Source organism: Hyperolius riggenbachi, chromosome 2 (genome assembly GCF_040937935.1).
Source record: "Hyperolius riggenbachi isolate aHypRig1 chromosome 2, aHypRig1.pri, whole genome shotgun sequence".
In the NCBI taxonomy this organism is placed as follows: domain Eukaryota; kingdom Metazoa; phylum Chordata; class Amphibia; order Anura; family Hyperoliidae; genus Hyperolius; species Hyperolius riggenbachi.
This window is the reverse complement of record NC_090647.1, coordinates 240,614,494-240,627,692: the sequence shown is the minus strand read 5'-3', so window position 1 is coordinate 240,627,692 and position 13,199 is coordinate 240,614,494. Positions and strand designations below refer to the sequence as shown.

General features: G+C 47.3%; 1 protein-coding gene across 2 annotated transcripts in view; it reads right to left on the bottom strand.

Annotated features, from left to right (window-relative positions):
• Window positions 1–12,650, bottom strand: part of TFG (trafficking from ER to golgi regulator) — a 45,889-nt gene extending 33,239 nt beyond the window's left edge. For both annotated transcript variants that reach the window (XM_068268393.1, XM_068268394.1), the window contains exon 1: window positions 12,488–12,650. The gene's annotated coding sequence lies outside the window, so the exon portion shown is untranslated. The remainder of the gene's footprint in view (window positions 1–12,487) is intronic.
• Window positions 12,651–13,199: the final 549 nt, after the last annotated feature.

The window sequence follows — 13,199 nt, the reverse complement described above, 5'->3', positions numbered from 1 at the left end:
AGGTGATTGATGGGTGTCTCAAGGTGTGATTAGAGGGGGGAATAGATGCAAGCAATGCACTGGCGAGGTGATCAGGGCTGGGGCCTGAGGGCATTCTGAGGGTGTGGGTGGGTGATTGAGTGCCCTAGGGGCAGATAGGGGTCTAATCTGATAGGTAGCAGTGACAGGGGGTGATTGATGGGTAATTAGTGGGTGTTTAGCGTAGAGAACAGATATAAACACTGCACTTGGGAGGTGATCTGACGTCGGATCTGCGGACGATCTATTGGTGTGGGTGGGTGATCAGATTGCCTGCAAGGGGCAGATTGATGGGTGGCAGTGCCAGGGGGTGATTGATGGGTGGCAGTGACAGGGGGTGATTGATGGGTGATTGACAGGTGATCAGGGGGATAGATGCATACAGTACACAGGGAGGGGGGGGGGGGGGGTCTGGGTAGAATCTGAGGGGTGGGGGGGTGATCAGGAGGGGGCTGGGGGCAGGGGGGATAAAAAAAAAATAGCGTTTACAGATAGTGACAGGGAGTGATTGATGGGTGATTAGGGGGGTGATTGGGTGCAAACAGGGGTCTGGGGGTTGGGCAGGGGGGGGGGGGGTCTGAGGGGTGCTGTGGGCGATCTGGGGCGGGGTGGGGGGAGAAATCAGTGTGCTTGGGTGCGACATAGGGTGGCTGCAGCCTGCCCTGGTGGTCCCTCAGACATTGGGACCACCAGGGCAGGAGGCAGCCTGTATAATACACTTTGTAAACATTACAAAGTGTATTATACACTTTGTATGCGGCGATCGCGGGGTTAACATCCCGCCGGCGCTATGTTGCGGCGGGTGAGCGGTGACAGGCGCCGGATCGCGTCACGGATGACGCGAACGCTCCGCCCATGCCCTTACAAGGACCGCCGCCTCTCGTCTATACGGCGGTCCTTGCGGGGTCCACTTCCCAGCCGCCTCTGTGCGTTAGGCGGTCGGGAAGTGGTTAAAGGTGCTCTCTACTTTTTCAAAATCTCCCACTATTTAGTCAGAGAAATAAGCTCAGATACGACAGATCACTTTTTCTGCACCAGGTAACACCACTGCAAATCACAGAAATGCGTCATAATTGCACCAAAAAGGCACTTGTGGCCAGCAGACCCGAGCTGCAAGCAATTCAGCAGCAGTGGCGCAGCTAGGTCTTATTTTCAGGGGTTGTCTTATATTTCAAGCATGCTTCAAATATAAGATAGGTCTTATCTTAGGGGAAATGCAGTATTGCAAGCTTAGAACATTTAACATTTCCTTTTCAACACACTTTAGGTTTCAAGAAGATATGGTCATGGAAGAATGTTAAAAATAAGGCCTTATTCACAGTGTACCCTATGCAATAATGCAAGGTTAGTGCCTTAAAGGAAAGGTTCAGGGAGGGTGGAGAAAAAATAAAAATCAATTTCCACTTACCTAGGGCTTCCTCCAGCCCGTGGCAGGCAGGAGGTGCCCTCGCCGCCGCTCCGCAGGCTCCCGGTGGTCTCCGGTGGCCGACCCGACCTGGCCAGGCCTGCTGCCAGGTCGGGCTCTTCTGCGCTCCAAGTTCTGGCACTTCTGCGTCCCGCGCCGGCGCTCTGACATCATCGGACGTCCGCCGGGCTGTACTGCGCATGCGCAGTAGTTCTGCGCATGCGCAGTACAGCCCGGCGGATGTCCGATGACGTCAGAGCGCCGGCGCGGGACGCAGAAGTGCCAGGACTTGGAGCGCAGAAGAGCCCGACCTGGCAGCCGGCCTGGCCAGGTCGGGTCGGCCACCGGAGACCACCTGGAGCGTCGGCGAGGGCACCTCCTGCCTGCCACGGGCTGGAGGAAGCCCCAGGTAAGTGGAAATTGATTTTTATTTTTTCTCCACCCTCCCTGAACTTTCCCTTTAAAGAGACACTGAAGCGAAAAAAAAAATTATGATATTGTGTAGTACAGCTAAGAAATAAAACATTAAGATCAGATACATCAGTCTAATTGTTTCCAGTACAGGAAGAGTTAAGAAACTCCAGTTGTTATCTCTATGCAAAAAAGCCATTAAGCTGTACGACTTTCAAAGTCGTGGAGAGGGCTGTCTTCTGACTTATTATCTCAAGTGTTTTCTTTTGCTCTGCTAGAGGAGAGGTCATTAGTTCACAGACTACTCTGAAAGAATCATTTTGAATGCTGAATGTTGTGTAATCTGCACATATTATAGAATGATGCAATGTAAGAAAAAAACACTATATACCTGAAAATAAAAATATGAGAATATTTTCTTTGCTGCTAATCTTCTAGTAATTATTCATAGTACAGAACCAATTCATCATTATATCATATTTTTTTCGCTTCAGTGTCTCTTTAACCACTTGATGACCCACCCTTTACCCCCCCTTAAGGACCAGCGCTGGTTTGATTGATCTGTGCTGGGTGGGCTCTGCAGCCCCCAGCACAGATCAGGGTGCAGGCAGGGAGATCAGATTGCCCCCCTTTTTTCCCCCCTATGGGGATGATGTGCTGGGGGGGGGTCTGATCTCTCCTGCCTGCTGTGGGTGGCGGGGGGGCACCTCAAAGCCCCCCTCCGCGGCGAAATTCCCCCTCCCTCTCCTACCTGCTGCCTCCCCCTGGTGTTCCGGGCTGCACAGGACGCTATCCGTCCTGTGCAGCCAGTGACAGGATGTGGTCTGTCACATGGCGGCGATCCCCGGCCGCTGATTGGCCGGGGATCGCCGATCTGCCTTACGGCGCTGCTGCGCAGCAGCGCCGTACAAATGTAAACAAAGCGGATTATTTCCGCTTGTGTTTACATCTAGCCTGCGAGCCGCCATCGGCGGCCCGCAGGCTATTCACGGAGCCCCCCGCCGTGATTTGACAGGAAGCAGCCGCTCGTACGAGCGGCTGCTTCCTGATTAGTTAGGCTGCAGCTGGCGACGCAGTACTGCGTCGCTGGTCCTGCAGCTGCCACTTTGCCGACACACGTTATGAGTGTGCGGTCGGCAAGTGGTTAAAGCGGACCTGAATTCAGAACTTCCTCTCTGCTCTAACATATAAACTTTGAAGAAAAACATTTCCTTCAATAAATCTGCATTTTGTGTACTTCCTGCTTTCATGGTAGCAGACATATTAACATCCTGTGTTTACAAATGAGATCTCTGCCATGGCAGTCAGCTTGTCAATTTGTGCTTAGTCACAGATGAGGGGGAACTAGACGAGCTAAACTCTCTACATACATGGTGCATGTCTTTACATTTTCCTTCTGTCCTCTGCAAAGTATGACCCGCACAGTAGTGCGGCGCTGCTTGTGAATGGTTTTTTCTCTGTGCACAAGTGGCTTCCTGCTACTGTACAGGCTCAGGCCTTACTTTGCGCCTGCGCAGTGCAGCCTTGCTCATACATGGAGGGGAGCGTGGTCTCAACAATGAAGAGGATCCTGGTGGCCAGCAGAGCAGTCGTGGACATCAGGGAAGGATCTGAACATCCAGAGGTGTCACCCTGACATAAATAAGTAACCTTTTTTACCCCAACAGGTTTATGTTAAAATCTTTTGCACTTTCTGGATACAGTACACAAAAACACATGTTTCATATTGTAACCTATTACGATGAGAACATAATGTGCCCTTTAGTAGCAGTAGAGTATTGTACAGTGTTAGCCATCAATTAAAGCAGGAAGTTTTAAATCACAATGATATAATTTATGCTAGCAGAGTGACTAACTTTTATAAAGACTACAGTAACAGAGTCTAAAGAAGGCTTATTGGCCAAAAGCTTACGTTTTTTCTTTTAGAGTAAGCCAAATGGCATTATCTTGCTTCATGTGCACTTTGTAACTGACAGGACACGCATTGTAATAAGCTACGTACAGTACACTTATATCGCGCTTTTCTCCTGGCGGACTCAAAGCCAGCCTTGTTAAATAAATGATCCCCAACAACAATTTGACTGTGCGACATCTGCCGGCAGCATGGCACTTCTGAATTCAACAGCAGTATGAGGTCTGTCTACTGACTGGCTTGTTAGCAGAAGCTCAAAACAGAGGATCCAGAAGTAGCTACGTACACACACTTTGAATGGAGCGATGGTTTATCTTTGGCCAAAACATATGGACGATAATCAGAGTCTATTGATGTCTTTTCACATTGAAGTCCCTTTTTTTTCTGTCAATAAGTAGTTCATTCATTCGTTTAGACATCGTTCTACTGTGTGTATGGAGCTTAATGCTTGCGTTATAAAACTTCTGTTGCGCAGCGTGCATAGTGTGAAGGAGATCTTTGAACTAGCGCGGGATTTAAACAGCTTTTTTCCAGCTCCATCTACCCTAATGTCAACCTTGAATGGAGAAGATTCCCCATATGTCTGGAGACCAAAAAAGGTTCCAGTTCCCATACCACCTAAAAAAGCTGTTAATATTGATACAATGCATATTCTAATGTAAACACAGGACACAACGCTTCAAAACACAGAAGCCATTAAGGCTGGGTCCACACTAGACCCGGTTGCAGGACGGACACTGCAGTTCGGATCAGGGGAAGTACCCACCGTACTGCAAACTGATGAAAGTGCATCAGTTTTGCATCAGTTTTGCATCAGTTTCCGTTCAGGTTTTTCCCTGACAGAAAACGTCTCTATCATTAGGAAGGAGTGGGAGGATTTTTTGGGCCAATCATAAAGCTCAGGCTATCCGTTTTCACATCCGTTTTTTTCCTGTGGAGCTGGAGATGCGTTTTCTCATTGCTTTCACTACCCCTGCGTGTATCCGTGGTCCTGATCCGTTGCGTGAAAATGCAGCAGGTCCGGACCTTCCGTTCAGGTTTTGAAAACGGATCCCCGCAAACGCAGACGGATCCGTTTTTTACTTGGGTGAGGCTGGCTGCTATTTTAAACATTAGTATCCGGGACTCCGTGTTTCATCAGGTTTGAAAAACGCAGCCACGGATACGTTTCCGGACCTAGTGCGGACGCAGCCTAAATGAGAATGTATTCTTTTTCCTGGTGTTATAAGTTTTAGTACTAAAAATCAGTTCCCTCTGACTCAAAATGCAGCAAGTCCAGCTTGCACAAATTTAAAACCTGGAAATCGTAAAAAGAAAAAGCTCCAGCAAGCGATTGTGACACCGAGGAAGGGCTGATAGCACCAGCAGTCCTAAGAATGACTAATATATGCTGAGCTGCCAAAAGCATATCAGGTTTCTATGTGTATCTGCACTACTGCCCCAAGGATCACAAATTCACAACCAGCGAAGCGGAGTTATCAACTAAGCTCTGTTGCTTAACAGCTCAAAAGATAGTCTTAAAGTGAACGCGAGGTGAGAGTGATATGGAGGCTGCCATATTTCTTTCCTTTTAAACCAGTTGCCTGGCAGCCCTGCTGATCTATTTGGCTATAGTAGTGTCTGAATTACACCAGAAAAAGCATGCAGCTAATCTTCTCAGATCTGACAATGTCAGAAACATCTAAAATGCTGCATGCTTGTTTAGGGTCTATAGCTAAAAATATTAGAGGCAGAGGATCAGCAGGATAGTCAGGCAACTGGTATTGTTTAAAATTAGATAAATACGGCAGCCTCCATATCACTCATCTCGGGTTCACTTTCAGTTCCACTTCATTCTAAATGTAAAAAACGTGCTCCGCAGCAGGTGTATACAGTGCTCTGTAAGCTGAAGGCTTCATTATTTCTGGGAACTGTGTCTCTATAGGGAGCACTGCTTGCCACTTTTGAAAAATCATTCTAAACGCAGTTATACATAATTCAACATTTTTAATTCATTATAATTGATAAATCAACCAAACTGATTGAAAACGTATTCTAATCTATAGTATTATTTAAATGGTTTGATCCAAACTTGATTGAGTAAGGTGGTAATTTTTATCAACTGGACCAAAGGGACCAACAGTTGCACAGTTTTTTTTTTTTTTTACTACATTGATTGGTACAAAGCTAGCTATAGGTTGAACTGATTTCAGAGATTTCAACTGAAACCTGATTAAAATGGAGAGGCAAGAAATGTCATGATAATTGTTCTTCCTCAATCATTTTAGATCAGGGAGATATTCACAGATTGCTGAATTCGGTGCATGTCGCATTTTGCATAATTACTTGAAAAATCAGTAATTCTGCACATTCCAGCTACATCTGACATTTACCATTATTTGTTGAAAGACCTGTATCCATGTTCCAGCTGCTTCATGCTGTATTGTACACCCAAGATTAGCTTCCATATACACTTTAGCAGAGATGTGCTGTGTGACACCTCAAATTCTCACTTTAACCAGAATAATCGCAAATACCATCTTGAAAAGGCAAAACTCCGTTTTACATAGCATTGTAGTAAGGAGACTATTGATCCCTTTCAGCCTCGTACACTCTCCAAGGAGGAGATCTGGTTCACCATGAGCTTGCTGCGCAAGCAGTAACTCTGTGCTCAATCATGTGATGACCTAAAGAGACTCTAAAGTCTCATTAAGAATTTTATTTCAAAAATGTCTTTAACATGATAGCCCTAACTAAAACGCCGCATCCCCGCGGCTGTAATCTAACTAAATCCTCCCAAACTTCCCGGGGGGCAATCTGGGCAGTGCTTCCGTGAGAGACAGAGCTTTCAACCGCAGCTCTGCCACTCCACACGTCTATCAGTGTCGGATTGCCGCCTCTCCCAGTCTTCCTTCACCGAGGGGGGCGGGGGAGAGTAAGTAGGTAAGATCTCATACAACATGGAAGCGGTAAAATTGACCAATCAAAATTGGATGTGTGTACCAGGATTTAAAGGTGCCTATACATCACTAGATCAACCAAGAGACAGATCTCTCTTTGATCGAATCTGATGAGAGAGATCCGTTGCCCAACCACAGCAGGCTGAAGTGATGCTGTCTCCTGCCTGGCTGCCCCCAAATGTATATCTACTCTCCCCCCCCCACCACAATATACCATGTAAAAACTCACCTGTCTCGCTGCCCCACCTCCTGGCCTCCTCTGCTATCACCTTCCTCATCGTTTAGCCCAGCTTTCTCTATCTCACAACTTCTTAAAGCGGGATTGTCACCATAAAAATCTAATTTCAACAGCAACTGGTCTGAGTGTCTTAAGTGATAAATATGCTAATCTTTAGCATTCAAAAAAAAAAACAAAAAACAAAAAAAAAAAACTTTCTGCTGTTATGGTTTGGAGTTAGAGCCACTGCCAAACAGTTGCATGCTGGGGGTCTTTTTATCTATAATATAATCCGCCTCCTAATTTATTTATTTATTGTATTTATAAAGCGCCAACATATTACGCAGTGCTGTACATTAAAATGGCATAAAATAGTGCACTTCCGAGTATAAACCTCAGTGGGAGTGTCTGAAGACTCTGGAAGGAGGGAGGGTAACGAATACACAATTAGCACAAAGATAAAAAAAAGTTAGGGAGGAAATGTCAGGAGATCAAAGGTAACCAATATGGAAACTGTCTAGAAGAGGATTCTCTGCTTTTCCTTTATAAAATTCACAGGAATCATAACGTGGACAGTGCAATACATCTGTTATGTAAGTAGAACTAGTGTTTATCTACTTATGTACATTGTAGATTTGCACTGAAGGCATCCAAACTATGAATTAACACATGTGGAAGTATAGTACATAACCAAAAAGTGTGAAACAACTGAAAATATGTCATATTCTAGGTTCTTCAAAGTAGCAACCTTTTTCTTTGATTACTGTTTTGCACACTCTTGGCATTCTCTTGATGAGCTTCAAGAGGTAGTCACCTGAGATGGTTTTTACTTCACAGGTGTAGTTTGGATGCCTTCAGTGTGAATCTACAATGTTCATAGTCATGAAAATAAGAAAAACCTCTTTGAATGAGAAGGTGTTTCCAAACTTTTGGTCTGTACTGTACGTGTTTTTTATTTCTAGGTTAGCATGGGTGTCACTTGTTCTACCACCCTGGCGTTCAATTTCCCCAGGATTTCCACGCAAAAAGTGTTTCAATTAATTTCCAATAATTTTTCAACCATTTTTTTTTTGCTATCAATTTTTTTTTTTTTTAAAATTGAATGCAATACAAGTTATTGTATTGAATGCTGCAAGATTTTGATGACGCTGTGTGACCCTGGTGTCATCAACGCCGATCGGTGGGGGACATGTCATTGCCGAGGGAGAAGCAAAATCCGCTAAGGGACATGGAAGAAGGCACTGGGTAAGCAATCAGAGGTACGCGATGAGGGATCAGCACGCCAATGGTGAGTATAAGACCCAAATGGGTAGCCAGGTTTTAGGCAGCCGGATGTAAGGGTAGTCAGGTATATAGCCAGACAGATCATGTATAGGGAGCCAGATGTAAGGGTAGTCAGGTGTGTAGCCAGTTATTGGTAGTCAGGTGTGTAGTGGCTGGATAGTGTATTGATTAAGGGCTCTGCCTCTGACACAGGAGACCAGGGTTCGAATCTCGGTTCTGCCTGTTTAGTAAGCCAGCACCTATTCAGCAGGAGACCTTAGGCAAGTCTCTACCTATAGAGCGCGTCCTAGTGGCTGCAGCTCTGGCACTTTGAGTCCGCCAGGAGAAAAGCGAAATATAAGTGTTTGTCTTTGTCTTTTTATTGGTAGCCAGTTATAGGTAGCCAGATATAGGTAGCCAGTTGTGTCATCCCCCTCTCCCGATTCCCTGCTCCCTCATCTGAAGCCCCTCTATGGGGGGCTCCCCCTCTATGCGGTGGTCCCTTCTCTGCGGGCTGGTGGCCAGTCGGGGTCCCTTCTATACGGGCTGGTGGCCGGGCGGGGACTTCACCCCCCCCCCCCTTCTATGCGGGCAGGCTGTGGGTGGCCTCTTTCCCTCCCGATCTTCTCTTCTTCAAACCCCCCCCCCCCCCCTTCCCCGATCTGAAGCCCTTTGAGGTCTACTCACCCGAGGGCTCTCTCCAGCGGCGGCAGCACTTTCTCCGGGACTTCGGTGATGGAGGAGGAAGTGCTGCTGCCGCTGGAGAGAGCCCTTGGGTGAGTAGACCTCAAAGGGCTTCAGATCGGGGGGGTTTGAAGAAGAGGGGAATCGGGAGGGAGAGGAGATGGTACGAGGGAGGGAGAAGGGCCATCCACAGCCCACCCGCATAGAAGGGGACTCCCCCCCCAATAGAGGGGGGGCGGGGGGAGTCCCCGTCCGGCCACCAGCTCGTACAGAAGGGACCCCCCCGCCCACCGCATAGAGGGGGAGCCCCCGCCTGGCCACCAGCCCGCACAGAGAGGGACAACTCCCATACAGAAAGGGACTTCCCTGAGCTCAGGTTGAACTCGATGGACGTATGTCTTTTTTCAACCAAAATAACTATGTAACTATGTAATACCGCTTTCAGCATGTTTCTGCTGGACGAGCCAGGCTCGTCAATACCGCCAGGAAGGCTACAACAGAGTTTAAATCCTGGTACACACATCCAATTGGACATTCAAAATTAGATGTGTTCCATGCTTAAGCCTAGTATAGCAGGCATCACAACAAAATCTTAACCTCCCTGGCGGTTAATTTTTTTTTTGCCAAATAGGCAAAAATCTTTTTTTTTTTTTTATTTCATGTAAAGCTACCAGAGTGGTAGCTACATGAAACACCACTAGAGGGCCCATGTGTTCCTAGTGCGATCGTCGCCGGCATCAATAGCAAACAGGGGAACGCGTATATAACACGCTCCCCTGTTTGGCTTCTCCTGTCGCCATGGCGACGATCGGAATGACGTCATGGGCGTCAGCCGACGTCCTGACGTCAGACGCCTCCAATCCAGCCCATATCGCTGCCCGGAAATCATTGGTCCGGGCAGCGCAGGGCTCTGGCGGGGGGGGACCCTCTTCTGCCGCTGCGTGCGGGCGATCGCCTTAGAGCGGCGGCGATCAAGCTGTGCGCGCGACTAGCAAAGTGTTAGCTGCGCGCACAGCACTTTAAATGGCGCAAATCGCCCCACCAGGGGCTGAGATATCTTCCTGCGCGGCATAGCCCGAGCTCAGCTCGGGCTTACCGCCAGGAAGGTTAATAGTAACACTTCATGCCACACCCTTTTAAACAATGGTTGTGTGAACATATAGTTGTCAGCACAGTGGCATAGCGGGTAGCATTCTCATATAGCAATTTGGGCCAAGACACTGTGTGAGGTTTGCATGGCTTTGATCCCTTCTCACCCCACATGCTAAAAGCATATTGTTCACATCCTGGCCCATATGCAATTCACTATTTCACCTGAGTTTTCTCCTAGGTTATAATTTTAAACGTGTCAATAAAATGCCTTTTAAGCCACCAGAAAGCAAGAACATACTGAAAATAAATTTGATAGTACTTTTTTACCTACTTTTTGGTACTTTTTAAATTGAAAAGTGCTGGAAAGTTATTTTAAATGGAAGATGAAAAATTATCTCCTAGGAGAAAACTCAGGTGAAAAATCGAATTGCATATGGCCCCCTGTGTTTTCCTATTAGGTCTCTGCTGTGGCAGCCAGCTGACACAGTTGAGGGATCAAATTACAACTTGTGCTTAGTCATAGATGAGAGGGAATTAGACAGGCTAAACTTTAAATCCATACAGGGTGCATTTCTCCATGCTTCCCTTCTGTCCTGTGCCAGAGTTCAGGTCTACTTTAACTTTTTGGGGACCGCTAAAGGTAAATCCTACACCGCACTTGTGGCTGTCTAAGCCTGATGCGGCGTAGGATTTACGCCACTGACCATTTTCGCTCCAGACGTGACTGTGCGCACCTGAGAGGGGAGATTAAGCTGTCATATGACAGCTGACATTATATTCAGTGATCAGGAGTCATCGCGATTGGCTATCGGGGCAGATCGTAGTGATCACCATTAGAGCTGCGGTGGTGGTTGGGGGGGGGGGGGGGGGCAGAAAAAAGGATCCACTCACCTTTCTGACGGTCCCCCGGCGATAGTCGCCCCCCTCCGCTTTGGTCAACATCTCTGCTCGCTCAAATGTGTCGGGTCCTGGCTTGATGATGTCATCAAGCCGCGACCCGGAACTTAAAGAGAACCAGAGGCGGATGTATTAAATCTTGATAGGACCCAGAGGCATGTCATGTGCACAAGGACATGCCTCTGTGTATTTCTATCGGCGCTGCCAGCCCCCCTCTGCGCCAGTACTCCTGGGTCGCAGCTTGGATTCCTATTGGAGGAAGCTCGCGAGGCTAAGACCAGCAGGGGGAGCTACGCTTATGGAGGAGGCGAGGGAGGTGTCGTTAGACAAAGTTATTGACTGGCTGCAGATAAACAAAGCATTCTAGGGACAAGCAGATTGATAGCAGATAGATATTTTCAGGGGGAACAGCAGAACGCAGGGGGGACTAGCGGCAGCAATAGAGCTACACTCAGGTACCCTTAAAGTGTACCTGAGGCCAAAACAGTCTCCAGTACCATACTTACATGGGTGGCGTTAATTAGTATTCCCCCTCCAGGCCACCCTGGACTCGGGTGAAATATATAATGCATGTTCCAGCTTTTGCTGGTGGCTGAATTATGCTGTTTTTATAGTAATTTGAGCTCTGTCTTTTGGCAGTAATACTGTAATACCTATTATGGCCTATGGCAACTCAAGGTGTGCACAAATTTCCAGAGCACTTTTTGCCCAAAGCAGATAGGCGTAATGTGAAGCGCTCAGAAGCTAATTTGGGCACCGGCAAGAGATGGAGCTCAAATTACTTAAAACCAAGGTAATTAATCTGCCAGCAATAGCTGGCAGACGAATTACGTCTTTACCTGATGTCCATGGCGGCCTGGAGGGGGGGGAATAGTAATTAACACCACTGGGACTTTTGCAGCATCCAAGTGAGCAGTTTTGAGCTTCATCCTGCGCCATTTTGTACATGTATGCCTTTTTGCCTGTTTTGGGTCGTTGGAGGAGCGAAGTGGGCAGCCCGCTGTGTATCTGCTGACCAGGTCAGAGATGTAGGGCGGACAGAACTTATGTATAGATTATACCAATATATAGATATCAGAAATATTTCTGGTAACGAAACCAGGAAAATTACCATACCAGTGAGTATTTGAATAATTACTACATTCTTCTATATGTCAGTACCGTGCCTCTTCAAACAAACTTATCCCAACAGCCACCATGAACCATAAATCTACTTCAATCTCCTAATAAGACTATTATTAAAATCCATTCACACCATTTGTTTTGATCGACAATTCATGGCAATGCTAGCCAGGTGCTTCAATCATCACCATATCTGAAGTTAGTCAGCTGACAAGGCCAGCAAGCCCTGCTCCGTCACAAGTGCTTGTAGTATGGCCTATGTAGGGTGGCCATTGGCGTTTCTCTACAGAGCAAAGTATTATGTGTACTGATGATGAGGTGGCACTATAGGTACTTTTGTTAGTATTAGATGACACACTCGGAGAGCTACAGGTGGTGGTGGAGCTTTAGCTAGATAGGAGCTCAGATAGCAGCTATGCCACCACTGCATGCAGCAGCTAACAGAGAGCCATTGAGCAGCCGAAGCCACCTCTGAGCCACACCCCTGGCTGGCCTGGTCACGTGCCCTCCTCCGGTCTCCGGCTTACCTGAGCCAGCTGCTCGCGCCCCTCCGCCTGGATATAACAATATACACGGACACCGGCCGACTCGGACGAGGACAATGACAGGGGCAGATTCACAGCCCGTGCTCCTCCGTCCGCTGTAGCGCAGCGTCACCCTCCTGCCACAGCCAATCAGACGTCGGAAACGCCCCTTCAGCTGACGGACCTTACACGTAACATGTACGTGGCAGATGATGCGCCGCGCATGCGTAATAAGCTGTCTTCTTGTTGCGGCTTTTTCCCCTCCAGTTCAACTTTGTACACGTTTATTTACATTAGCCACATTATTTATTTATTACGCTATAACGCTACTATATTGCTACGTATTCGTATTAATAAGGAAACGGCCTTATAATTATTAGTGTGTGTTTCGTGAAAACATAATATGAAGCAGTTATTTACATTTCTGTTCTGTGTAAACGATGTGGACTGACAGCAGCATAGCACAGAGAGCCATTGTTCTGTGTAAACTAATGCTGGGAATACGCGGCTCGATTCTAACAGAGCAATGCTATGGGCCGTCACTCTACCGCCAACCCCCCTGCCACTTCTGATGGTCTGAAAAAGATGCGCGTATGGCCTGCTCTTGAGAACTGACTGGTTCGTGATTGCGATGTGGGGTTTCAGATCGCCAGCAGTTGGCAAAGCACCAGTGCAGTATCACCACCATATGTGGGTGTTCCCACAGCAGCTTTGC